This window comes from Chlorocebus sabaeus, chromosome 23 (assembly GCF_047675955.1).
Source record: "Chlorocebus sabaeus isolate Y175 chromosome 23, mChlSab1.0.hap1, whole genome shotgun sequence".
NCBI lineage: Eukaryota > Metazoa > Chordata > Mammalia > Primates > Cercopithecidae > Chlorocebus > Chlorocebus sabaeus.
Window position 1 is genome coordinate 54,079,192 of NC_132926.1, and position 14,357 is coordinate 54,093,548.

Here is a 14,357-nt window from a genome sequence, read left to right on the forward strand (position 1 = left end):
AAGAAACTGATTCAGATGGGTTGAAGCGAGTTTCATCAGGAGTGGGAGAAGAAAAATGGCAGCAAAGTAGCCAGGGAAGATGCCAAGAAGGGGAGCAGTGAGCAGCGGGGGATGCAGGGCCTCGGCAGGGGGCAGGGGTGGAGGGGGGTGCATGGGAGCCTCACTGTGCCTGTCTGACATCTTCCTCTTTGACTTCTCCTTCCATGTTTTCTCTCCCCAGTTTTTCCTCTGCTTTTAGAATGAGTTGTTTTTAGTGGATGTATACAATAAAGAAAAAGGAGTTTAGTGCCACCCCTGGTCAAACTGGTCAAAAAGTTTTTAGACAATGCAATATAGGTGGAGTTCATCCAGCTCTAATGATACAGCAGCAAAAATGCAGCAAAGTGGCATTGCATAGGCAGTCAGGGTCACTAGCACCACATCCTCCTTCTGGAAGAGAGTATTACAGCGAGACAGTAGAAAGAAAATGAGAGGAGAAGCGGGTGTCTAGGCAGCTCAGGCTGTTATCACAAAGTACCACAGATGGGGTGGCTTAAACAAGAAACATTTATTTTTTATAGTTCTGGGGGCTGCAAGTCTCAGATCAGGGTGTCAGGATGGTCAGGTTCTGGTGAGGACTCTCTTCCTGGCCACCTTTATGCTGCGTCCTTATTAGAGGTGACAATGTGCTAGCAGCCCTCACTCTCAGCGCCTCCTCAGCCTGGGCGTCCACTCTGGTTGCGCTTGAGGAGCCCTTCAGCCTGCCACGGCACCGTGGGAGCCCCTCTCTGGGCTGGCTGAGGCCGGAGCCTCCTCCCTCTGCTTGCCGGGAGGTGTGGAAGGAGTGGCGCAGGCGGGAACCGGGGCTATGCAGGGCACTCGCGGGCCAGTGCGAGTTCCGGCGGGCAGGGGCACAGGCTCACCGGGCCCTGCACACGGAGCCGCGGGCGGGTGGTGCCCGCCAAGGGCAGTGAGGGGCTTAGCACCCAGGCCAGTAGCTGCCAAGGTTGCACCAGGTCCCCCAGCAGGGCCGGCTCACCAGCACTGCACTCAAATTCTCAAATTCTCACAGGGTTTAGCTGCCTCCCCGTGGGGCAGGGCTCAGGATCTGCAGCCCGCCATGTCTGAACTGCCCCCTGTGGTGGGCTCCCGTGCTGAGCCTCCCCGACGGGCGCCGCCCCCTGCTCCATGGCGCCTGGTCCCATGGACAGCCCAAGGGCTGAGGAGTGCACGTGCAGCTCGGGACTGGCGGGCAGCTCCGCCTGCAGGCCTAGGTGCAGGATCCAGTGGGTGAAGCCAGCTGGGCTCCTGAACCGGATGGGAACTTGGAGAACTTTTATATCTAGCCTGAGGATTGTATGTGCACCAATCAGCACTCTGTATCTAGCTAACCTAGTGGGGACTTGGAGACTTTTTCCCTCTAGCACTCTGTGTCTAGCTCAAGGATTGTACATGCACCAATCAGCACTCTGCATCTAGCTCAGGGTTTGTAAATACACCAATGAGCACTCTGTCTAGCTCAGGGTTTGTAAATACACCAATTGGTACGCTGTATCTAGCTAACCTAGTGGAGACTTGGAGGACTAGCACTCTGTGACTCTGTGTCTAGCTCAAGGATTGTAAATGCACCAATCAGCACTCTGTCAAAATGGACCAATCAGCTCTCTGTAAAATGGACCAATCAGTAGGATGTGGGTGGGGTCAGATAAGGGAATAAAAGCAGGCTGCCTGAGTCAGGCATGGTAACCTGCTGGAGTGTCATTCCACCTTGTTGTTTCACTGTTTGCAATAAATCTTGCTGCTATTCACTGTTTGGGTCTACACTGCCTTTATGAGCCATAACACTCACCATGAAGGTCTGCAGCTTCGCTCCTGAAGGCAAAGAAACCACGAACCCACTGGGTAGAATGAACAACCCTGGACACGCTGCCTATAAGAGCTATAACACTCATCACCAAGGTTTGCAGTTTCACTCCTGACAGTGAGACCATGAACCCACCAGAAGAAAGAAGTTCCAGACACATCTGAATGTCTGAAGGAACAGACTCCAGACACACCATTTTTAAGAACTGTAACATGCACCACGAGGGTCTGCAGCTTCATTCTTGAAGTCAGTGAGAGGAAGAACCCACCAATTCCAGACACACTCACATAGCAGAAAGAAAGAGACCAAAAACTCTCTCATGTCTCTTATAAGGGCACTGGTTGCATCATGAAAGGCCCATCCAAGCCTAATTATTTCCCACAGACCCAAACTCCAAATGCCATGTAGTCGGGGGCTAGGGCTTCAACACAGGAATTTTGATGGGAACGTAATTCAGTCCATAGCACAAGAAGAGGACAGTCAGGTAAGGGGCAGAGTACATGCTGAAAAAAGAGAGATGGCATGAGGATTCCCACTGTATTGTTCTCGTGTATTAAATGAAAATGCGAATAGACAACCTAAAGACATACGAAAAATAAAAAAAATTCTCATACAAGTATATTTTACTACTAGTCTATTTACACATGTAAAACAAATATTTTGTTCCATTTCTAAACACATTACAACTAAAGTGTTTAAAACTCTTCCGCAAAGTGGGGGACTTCAAGAGCCTCACGTCCTATTGGTATTGGAAAGTGCCCAAGGCCACCCCAGTGAGTTTTCTAGAATCTCTCACTAACCGTCTCCCTCCTTTCCCCCATCTCGTCTCCCTCATCTGTAACAGGAAGTGATGTGTGTCCCCCAAGTCCTGATAGCTCTATATGTCCCACACTTCACACAGCTGTGGTCTCTCATAGGCTTCTGCTGGAAGCTCAGTCTTGCCAAGGTGGTGCTCCCTGAAGCCTGGAGGTGCTGTTATCTGACCAGATCATCTCAGCCTTAACCCCACACCCACAGGATCCAGGAAACCCAGAGACTGCAACAAGAAAGGCTCTTCTATGTGAGACAGGGAGGAAAAACCTGATTAGCAACAATGAGGGTATAAACTCATCACTTTCGCCACTACTGCAGGGGTTTTTACAGTCATACATCATTTTTCATCATTTTCCCTCTTTCTACCATTACTTAAAAGAGATGTAAGTCAGGACTGAGAATGAGGGTTTAGGGTCCTCACAAAAAGGCTATAGGGGATGGGCGATGGGAGTTCGGCAGGGTTAGAAAGATTTAGTGAGAGAAGAGGCAGTCCTGCATTCTGCCTTTGGCTGACCCAGGCTGTACCCACTTTTCTATGTCAGCCTTGAAAGATCAAAGGCCCAGAACAAAATACATTGCCTTTGGCCGTTTCCAGCTTCCTGTTCTTCATACCCTCAAAACCTTCATGCTCTGAGAAAAGTGACATGCGCGAGTTACATCAAAAATGACTAATAAGGGCTAAATAGATAACAATAGAGGCAACTATAGTTGAAGGAGTACCTTAAGAGACTGAGAGTTGTGTCATGCGCGTCCATGTGAAGAGACCACCAAACAGACTTTGTGTGAGCAGTAAAGCTTTTTAATCACCTGGGTGCAGGCGGGTTGAATCCAAAGAGAGAGTCCTCGAAGGGAGATAGGGGTGAGGCCGTTTTATAGGATTTGGGTGGGTAGTGGAAAATTACAGTCAAAGGGGGTTTTTCTCTTGAGGGTAGGGGCAGGGGTCGCAAGGTGCTCAGTGAGGGAACTTCTGAGCCAGGAGAAGGAGTTTTACAAGGTAATATCATCAGTTAAGGCAGGAACCGGCCATTTTCACTACTTTTGTGATTCTTCACTTGCTTCAGGCCATCTGGATGTATACATGCAGGCTTGGGCTCAGAGGCCTGACAAGTTGACTATATTTTTGGGGTGATCCAGTCTCACCTGCTACCCATTATAGGAATTATTTCTGTAACATCTCTTTGATTCTTTTCTTTTTCTGAAACAGAGTTTCGCTCTTGTTGCCTAGGCTGGAGTGCAATGGCGCAATCTTGGCTCACCATAAACTCCGCCTCCCGGGTTCAAGCGATTCTCCTGCCTCAGCCTCCTGAGTAGCTGGGATTACAGGCGTGTACCACAACACCAGGCTAGTTTTGTATTTTTAGTAGAGACGGGGTTTCTCCATGTTGACCAGGATGGTCTCGAACTCCCAACCTCAGGTGATCTACCTGCCTTGGGCCTCCCAAAGTGCTGGGATTACAGGCGTGAGCCATCATGCCTGACCTCTCTTTGATAATTTTCTAAGCAAGTGGCTCTCAGTCACTGGTGTCCCTCCAGCTCTTCAGAGGTTGGCTGCCAATTGTAATCAATGAGTTAAAAATCTGCATTTTGTGATCACTGCAGTTGCACACTGTTACAGAGAGACCTGACAGTGGGAACGCCGCCAAACATAGACTGGGAGGACAGTAGGGCACCACTTGTTGCTAATCAGAGCAAGAAGGAGTGGTTTCATATTAGGTCAACAGACCTAGAATAAGTGAAAACATTGCTTCACGAGTCCAAGAAGTTAACATTTTTCTGTAAACAGTGATACAGGGCTGAAAAGTGACCCAACGAATAGGAGGAAGAGTTCTTTTAGATTTTCTAAATACTTCTTCCTAAAAAGGATTGTCCCCGTTTTGATTTCTTTATGGCTGCCACCAAAAAATATGTGTTCAACAGAGAACTGCTGAGAAGCACTGATCTAATTTCTGTTCCAACTACTTCTAACAATGGGAAATATACTTGTTTCTAGCCAGATCCCAAGTATCCTCCATAGTCATCTTCTTGTTCATTCATTCATCCAATAATTATGTTTGGGAACCTGCACACAGAGAATAAATAAGATAAAATGTTGGCTCCCACAGCTGCAGCTTCACAGTGGAGTAGGGGACGGGCAGCACTGAGTTAATAAAATTCGGGATTAGCCTAAACAAACACCTCAGCTGGAAGTTTACTTTTCTCTCTGCCTTTCAAGCAAATGACTAAGGCTGCCAAGTATTTACTCAACAAGAAAGACTCAACAAGGATCACCGGCGGGTGAGGTGATTAAATACCTCATTCCACCAGAGCCACCCAGGATTGCTGTTTGGCCTAAAGGACAATGTCAGCTTCCTCTTCTGTACAAATGCCCATCACTCTGACTCACTACACGCTGGTTTCGAAAGTTGTGTTTTATTTGTCAGTAACCACCACAGAGTCCAGGTTCACCTCTTGCCATACTTGGACTTACACAGTCCACACACCTTTAGGACATATTCTTTTTTTTTTTCTTCTTATTATTATACTTTAAGTTCTGGGGTACATGTGCCTAATGTGCAGGTTTGTTACATATGTATACTTGTGCCATGTTGCTGTGCTGCACCCATCAACTCGTCAGCACCCATCAACTCGTCATTTACATCAGGTATAACTCCCAATGCAATCCCTCCCCCCTCCCCATGATAGGCCCTGGTGTGTGATGTTCCCCTTCCCGAGTCCAAGTGATCTCATTGTTCAGTTCCCACCTATGAGTGAGAACATGCGGCCATCAGAGAAATGCAAATCAAAACCACAATGAGATACCATCTCACACCAGTTAGAATGGCGATTATTCAAAAGTCAGGAAACAACAGGTGCTGGAGAGGAGGTGGAGAAATAGGAACACTTTTACACTGTTGGTGGGATTGTAAACTAGTTCAACCATTATGGAAAACAGTATGGCGATTCCTCAAGGATCTACAACTAGATGTACCATATGACCCAGCCATCCCATTACTGGGTATATACCCAAACGATTATAAATCATGCTGCTATAAAGACACATGCACACGTATGTTTATTGTGGCACTATTCACAATAGCAAAGACTTCGAATCAACCCAAATGTCCATCAGTGACAGACTGGATTAAGAAAATGTGGCACATATACACCATGGAATACTATGCAGCCATAAAAAAGGATGAGTTTGTGTCCTTTGTAGGGACATGGATGCAGCTGGAAACCATCATTCTTAGCAAACTATCACAAGAACAGGACATATTCTTTAGAAATATATCCCTCCCACTTAAATTAACAAACCTAAACAAAACAACTTTTTAGGTTTTCTATCCTTCTCTAGATTTTTACACTGAACATTTGCAAATGGCTATTCTCTGAAATAAATGATTCACTTTTTTTCTATTGTAGTATAAATATTTTTCTTTTTGAAAATCAAATTAGTCCTATGTCTTGAGGTTTAATCTATCTTCCCCCTTTTAATGTTTTTATTTGTAAAGAGGCCAATCTCTATAGTGCCAAATGACTGACTTCAAAGGTACTTCAATTTCCTTCCACTAAAGCTGTGAACATTAAGGATCCATCTGAAGTAGGCATGTGTTCATTGATTTGGAAAAAGCAAGCAGCATTATAAGAATAGAATTGATTGGCAAAGAGATTTGGTCACTAAAAAGAATTAAAATGTAGTATAATATTAGCTAGGGATTTTTTATAATATTTCATAATGAAGATCAGTCTTATAATAGTTATATTTTAGAGGAAAAATTTGAAATGCAATGGCACGCTGGAAGGAATATACGTTTTCACCTAGCAGCAGGCCCAAACCTGAGATTTTAAGAAGCTCTGTTTCTGTGAGTGCTTTAGAAGGGAACAATACTTAGTTGAGACCATGATGGAAGGGCTGCAGCCTGAATGACATGGGGTAGTGCTCCTGAGAATAGTGGATCAGAGAGCATGTAGAACACCCAATGACAAGGAAAACAAGAGGCAAGAGAGACCATGTAGGAAGCAGTTCTTGCTTACTGCTCATCTGGGCCTCAAGAAGTTGTGGTACCTGCATATCTTAGTCTACTTAGGCTGCCTTAGTTTATAAACAACATAATTTTATTTCTCATAATTCTGGAGACTGGAAAGTTGAAGATCAAAGTACCGACACATTCATTGTCTAGTGAGGACCCAATCCTCGTAGATGGTGCCTCCCAGCTGTGTCCATACATGGTGGAAAAGCCAACAGGCTCCCTCAAGATTCCTTTATAAAGCGTTACTCCCATCCATGAGGGCTCTTCCCTCATGACCTAGTCACCTCCTAAAGACTTCACCTTTTAATAGCAACCCACTGGGGATTGGATGTCAACATACGTATTTTGGAGGGCCACAAACATTCAGACCCTAGTACTCCACCAGTCTCCAGACCAGAGTGAGGGGTCTGGCTGCTGAAGACACTTCTGGGACTTGTTTACTGTTTAGTGAACACATAGAATGAATGAAAAACACTTGTATCTAACCACTAGCATCACTCATGTGGCAATTAGATGCTCCTACTGTGAGAGGTGTGTGGGAGCTAAGCAGACCAAGAGAAATACAGATTCCTATCTTCCTTCTTATGCTCACTCTGTGGCATATACTCACTCCAGTACCTATTGTCATCATTTATTTAAGTGGTAATTCCCTCTCACCTAGTATTTAAATATTGCAATAGCTTCCTCTCTGGTCACCCTGCTTCTGCTACTTTAGTCTGGTTTCAACTCTGCACAGAAAGGTCCCATTAAAATATAAGTCAGGTCTTGACATTCTTGCCTACAATCCTCCAGCGACTTTTCATCTCATGCAGACCAAAGTTTCACACTGACCTGCAAGGTCCTATGTGATCTGGGACCCCTTTACTTCAATAGCACGTAACCTATTCCTCCTTCCTCCTCTCCAGAGTAAATGCAACATTTCCTCTGCTACATTTCCACAATTTTCATTGCTGTTTCACCAGGCCTGGCATGTTCTTATCCCAGGACCTTTGCATTTGCTATTTCTTCTGCCTGCACAATTGTACACCTGATGCTTACATGGCTAGCTCTCTCAATTCCTTCAGGTCTTCACTCTCCAAAGTCACCTTCACACAATGAAGCCTTCCCTGGCCATTCTACCTACAATTTCAACCCAAGCCCCATTGCTGAACACTTCACATCCTTGTTTTCTGCCTTGTTTTTACTGACATGCTGTATCTGACTATTCTAGATTTTGTTTTTATCTTGTTTGCAGTCTCTCTCCCCTAGTGGAATGAAAGCTCCATGAAAGCAGAGCTTTTTTTACTGTTTCGTTCAGTACTGTATCCCCTGTGCCCAAAATAGTGCATGGATTGTAGTGGTGGTAATTTGTCAAGTGAATAAATAAATGAAAGTTAAGTGCATATATAACACAAATCACTTAAGAGAGTATCGGTCCAAAGGTTACAATTGCTGTATCATTAGGATGGATACAACAATATCCTAGATTCCCTCCCCAGGGGTGTTTTTTCTTCAAATAATGCTTTCACTACTGCATTACAAAAAATAAACTGGTGGCCAGGCGCAGTGGCTCATGCCTGTAATCCCAGCACTTTAGGAGGTCAAGGTGAGCAGATCACCTGTAGTTGGGAGTTCGAGACCAGCCTGACCAACATGGAGAAACCCTGTCTCTACTAAAAATACAAACTTAGCTGGGCGTGGTGGTGCATGTCTGTAATCCCAGCTACTAGGGACGCTGAGGTGGGAGAATCACTTGAACTCGAAAGACGGAGGTTGCAGTGAGCCAAGATCGTGCCATTGCACTCCAGCCTGGGCAACAAGAGTGAAACTCCATCTCTCTCACACACACACACACAAACACAAGCACACACACACACAAAAACTGTTGTCATTTCATTTCATGTAGCATTGCTAAGTTTACTTCTTTTTTGATAGAAAACAGAAAATTAGAAAATTGATCCCCTAGATGTCTTCCCAATCTGGGATTTAGATTTCTATAAGCTGTAAAAATGGTTCCGCAAGGCTGGCACTGGGAAATATCTGTTAATATGGAGAATCCGAGATCTCATCCTTGAAATTCTGCTTGAGGAAATCTAGGTGGGTGCCTGGGAATCTATATTTTTACAGAGCTTCCCAAGAAAGTCTGATGATCAGCCAGGTTTCTACAAGTGAATTTCTGCTGACCTGCAAGATTTATGGTGAACCAAGATTTGGCTAAATCCTAACAGGTGGGCCAGAAATCACCAGGCAAGCCTATTCTTGACAAGGCTGCAATATGCACAGCTGGAGGAGGGAGAGCACATCTATTGTGCTGGCTACTTGACAAAGCTCTGCCTTTAAATGTTACTAGCTGATTGAATGCATCCATGGTCCTTGCAACCCAGCCCCCTGCTTTAATTAGCTTACATCCCAACAATAGCTTGCCAGTTCCAATTTGGCTAAATTATCTCCAGAACATACAGAGAAAACGGAGTGGTCAGGGGTTTGTTTCTGTTTTTGCTTCCATTTCTGTTTCAGTGGATGAATAGATCTATTTCCTTAGACTCTCTTTTCCTTCCTGTGGGTAGTGGGTGGAAAAGAAGGGTGAGCCAGAGGGAGAGGAAGGAAGAGATTGGAATTTGGGGTGGAAGCACAGTGACTCCCCAGCTTCCATAGAAGTTTAACAGTTACCACCACCATGCAGGGAGGAAGTGAATCCCCTCATCCTGAGAATCTGAATCCAGGCCTTTATTCCTGGAGATTGCTGGAGTCAGCGCATATGTCCAAGAAGACTGATAAGAACAGTATCACAGAAAGATGTGCGCATACACATCTTTGCTAGCACAGTTAAGGGTGGCTAGGTGTTGGTCGTTTGTGTGGAAAAGCAAGTGATGATGTCTCAAAGATGACGCCGCAAAATGAATATAGGCTTGTGGGAGGTGAGGGTAGGCCCCAGTGGCCAAACATTGTCCGGTGGGCAGGGTGCAGTGTGTATCCCATCTTCTGTCTACTCACCAGTAGGGCAAAGTGTTCCATTAGGTTTGAGGGTAGGACACCCTAGGCTAACTTACTTAGCTCATCAGTTCCTTTCTGGGGCAGGGTTCCTTCCCACCTACTGCAGGGTCTCAGGTCACATCAGAATATTTTACAGAAGGGGTTCTTGGTAAGGTTGAGAAGACTGTTAGCATAACCATGTACCTGAGGTCTGCCAAGAGGAAGTCAATCTGAGCAGAAGAAAGGGTTTCTGAAATTTCTCTTACTTCCTCCTATGAGCAGGACCTGAAGTCTCCTCCTATAACTCTGGTTTCTTTGAAGAGAATAATGGATGGAATGCAGTGACTGGCAGACTGGCCAGAAACCACAAGGTAAAAATGGACCCTGGTGGGAGGTCAGGAAATTCCAGGAGTGAGAGACCATGAGATTGAATGAAAGGAAGAAAGACAGAAGACAATAGATGAAGCACTGCTTCTACGTTTATCTGAAAATGAATCAGTTTGGACTCAAAGTCAATTGAAGGTACAAAAGTAAAGATGATTTTACATCTTTTTATTTTCGTTTAGTTTAGTTTAGTTTAGTTTAGTTTAGTTTAGTTTGAGACGGAGTCTCATTCTGTCACCCAGGCTGGAGTGCAGTGGCACAATCTCGGCTCACTGTAACCTCCGCCTCCCGGGATCAAGTGATTCTCCTGCATCAGCCTCCAGAGTAGCTGAGATTATAGGCACGTGCCACCACACCTGGCTAATTTTGTATTTTTAGTAGAGATGGAGTTTCACCATGTTGGTCAGGCTGGTCTTGAACTCCTGACCCCAAGTGATTTGCCTGCCTTGGCCTCCTAAAGTGCTAGATTACAGGTGTGAGCCACCACGCCCAGCCATTTTACATCTTTTGGACTGCATGTTGCACTAGTGTCAAATGTGGGACTTTTTCAAGTTTTTCTTCCTGGTGGTGCACAAGGGTTAGTTCAGGATACCTCCTTATGAAATAAGGAATGCCTGAAGTCAGTGTCTTTTGGCCGGAGCTTAAAAATGTGTGCATAAGACATAGTAAACTGCAAAAGATACTACAGCAGCGACAGGTTCACACAGAACTTATTTTTGTTGTTCATTTATTTTGTCCTGAATACTAAAAATAATGAAATCAATTGCTACTAGTACCAGCCAAGTGGTATCATCACATAATTCTCAGAACATATTCTCTGAGTGGTGGTCACTCTATCACTTAAGAATGACATGGCTGAAATTTGTTATTGAGATTTTCACTTATGTAAACCATAGAGCAGAAGAAGCTCCATCCATAATTCTCAGCAAACTTGGAAGAGTACTTTAGAAATAGGGAAGTGTGGTAGGCAGAATGACTGCCTGTTCACAAAGATGTCCAGAATAATACCCCCCAAAGATATCCTCAAAACCTTTGAATATGTTGCTTTATATGACCAAAGAGACTTTGCAGATGTGATTAAGAATTTTGAGATGGGAAGATAGTCTTGTATTATCTGGGTGGACCCAATGTAATCACAAAGATGATAAAAGGGAAGTAGGGGGTCAGAGTCAGAGAAAAATATCTGAAAATGTCACAATGCTCGCTCTGAAGATAGAGACAGGGGCTACAAGCCAAGGAATGTAAGTGGCCTAAAGAAGATGGAAAAGGCAAAGAAAGATATGTTCCCCTAGAACTTATAAAAAGAACACAATCTTGTTGACACCTTGATTTTAGTCAGCTGACATTTGTTGGACTTTTGACCTCCATCTATAAGAACTATGAAAGATCACCCGCCAGATGTGGTGGCTCATGCCTGTAATCCCAGCACTTTGGGAGGATGAGGCAGGTGGATCACCTGAGTTCGAGACCAGCCTGACCAACATGGTGAAACCCCATCTCTACTAAAGATACAGAAATTATCCAGGCATAGTGGTGAGTGCCTATAATCCCAGGCACTCAGGAGACTGAGGCAGGAGAACCACTTGAATCTAGGAGGCGGAGGCTGCAGTGAGTCAAGTTTGTGCCACTTCACTCAAAGTGAGACTCTGTTTCAAAAAAAAAAAAAAAGAACTACAAGATCACAAATTTGTGTCATTTTAAGCTACTAAGCTATTATACTATAATTTGTCATAGTAGCAACAGGAAATGAATAGAGAAGGGAAAAAACCAAAGAACATCTGAATAATGAAGAAAATCTACCCATTATAGGAGAGCCAGAAATCTCATTTAGTGCATTGTCGCCAGTGGACTTCGATTTCAACTAAGGGCAACTGAGGGTTTCCAGACATCCGGAGAGATCTGGATTACAGACCCTCCTGCCTCTTCTGGAATCTTAAACCATTATAGTTCCCTCTTCTTTGTAAATGTTAATCTTTCTACTGGCTCCAAGCCATGAGCATTTAAACATTTAATTGCTACCATTTTAAACAGAAAATCAAATTCTTAGGCTATTTAATGCCTTTTCAGCTATTACTCTGTCACTCCTCTCCCCTTCACAGTCAAACCTCTTGGATGAGTTGTCTGTGCTGTTCCCCTTTCCTCTACAGTAGTCCCTACTCATTCTTGGGGGATAGTTCCAAGACCCCGCATGGATGCCTGAAACCACAGATAGTACCAAACTTCATATATACTATGTTTTCTTCCTGTACACACATACCTCTGATAAAGTTTAATTTATAAATTAGGCACAATAAAAGATTAACAAAAATAACTATTAGTAAAATAGAACAATTATAACAATATACTGTAATAAAAGTTATGTGAACATGATCTCTCTCTCTCTCTCAATATCTTATTGTACTATACTCACCTATTTTCAGACCATGGTTTACTTCACGTAACTGAGACTGAAGAAAGCAAAACCATGCATAAAAGGGGACTGCTGTATTTTTCTTATGTCAACCTATTACAATCTAATTTTTGTTTTCAAAAGGGCCTTACTAAACTTGGCCTTACTGAGGTTACCAATGTCACCAAATCCAATGGATTTACTTCAAGTTCACCTACTTGACCTCTAAACATTTGCCCTGTTGACAGTCTTCCTCAGAGCACTCTTTCCTTCATTTTGGTAACAGGACACTCTTTTTCTCCAAACTTTCTGCCTACCCCTTTGGTCCCCTGTGAGCTTTTCCTCAGAGCAATTACTGCATGGAGATTCTTGAACTCCTGGTCTTAAACTTTCTTCTCCCTCTCTATAGGTCATTTCATTGCTCCCCGTGGTCTTGGTTGCAATCTATTGGTATGAATAATGCCAAATTTACAACTCTAGGTCGGACCTGAGCTCTAGACTCTAAACTCCTACTGAGATATCTTATAAGCACCTCAGATATAACATGTCAAAAACTGAACTCATTATCTAACCTCTGAAGTTTATCTCTTACCCAGTTTCTCCATGCTCTTCATCTGTCTTTTCACAAAGTTCTGTTGATTTAAACTTCTAAATACCTTTTAACTTTGTCTAATTATCCCCACCCCCATTAGGTCATGCAACATGCTCCTGCAACTTCCTTCACCTCCGCATCCTTATAATTCTCTTTCACAGAATATGTTCTCAATCTCTGTGCAGTACTAGTTTATCAAGGACATGTCCAAACCCCATGTTTCCTCCTCAGTTTAAGTCACTTTAGGAGATATAATAGCCACAAGGAAGTAACAAGCTGATGAGGAGTCACTTATCAGATTGTTAAAGCAACTAAATGTGGCCTGAGGACTCCATACTTCTACATTTGAGTCCTTGAGGACAAACTGCAACCTAGCTTAATAGGTAGACAAAAATTGAAAATCTAACTCAGGAGTATGCACCTGTAACGATAGCTGAGTCTTGGCCAATTGCAGCAGCAGTACTTCAACCACTCATGCATTGCCGAGTGTTCAAATTGTGTTCAAATAAGGCAAAGGCGGAGCTGTAACCAATCCTGCTGTTCTGTACCTCACTTAAAATTTCCGTATGCTCCATTTCCCTTTTTTTGTCTATAAATCTTCCACCACGTGGCTGCACTGGAGTCTCTGAATCTGCTGTGATTCTGGGGGCTGCCCGATTCGCAAATCATTCATTGCTCAATTAAACGCCTTTTAATTTCATTTGGCTGAAGTTTTTCTTGTAGTAAGATAATACAAATGGGCTTTGTAGTGGCACGCCTGAGCACTTGGACATTTATTGTTGAAATCTACAGGGTTCAGTTCAGAAGATACCAAGGGAAAATTAGGTTTTGGGGGGAGAGCCATGAAAGTGGTTTAAGCGAACGAGAAGCAATAGCAGATTTGAAGTGCTTAAAACTAATGTCAAAGTGGGAGGGCCCTTGCACACTTGAGAGGAAGAACTTACAAAAGCAATGACTGCTTATCAATCTTCTCCAATATGAACAATCAAATCTAACTTTATTTTTTATCAACTTTCTTTCACTTTCACTTTGCGCTACTTGCTTTTAGTTTAAATTTTACTGTAATAAAACAACAGTAAGAAATTGACTCAAGGATGGGCTGAGGGACAGGGATGTCTCTGCTAAGCTAACTTGGCAGCATAAAAATGCCCTGTTCTTGAGGACAGCTTGTGGAATACTCTTCTTTCAATTCCTCCTCCTTGTGGAATGCCATTCCAATTTTATCAGCTTGATTTTACTTTTTTCATATCAGGATACAATTTCAACTTGAAATTACAAAAGATAATTCCAAAGTTATAGAGAAATTCTCCAAGAGGGGACTCAAATAAGCTTTTTTTAGTTAAGGAAATCTTCTGATATTCTACTATAAATATT

The 14,357-nt window shown here is 43.5% G+C and overlaps 1 protein-coding gene across 1 annotated transcript in view; it reads right to left on the bottom strand.

Moving 5' to 3' along the window:
• The window catches only part of CCDC192 (coiled-coil domain containing 192), a 254,994-nt gene that overhangs the window by 13,789 nt on the left and 226,848 nt on the right, over nt 1–14,357 (bottom strand). The window lies entirely within an intron of this gene.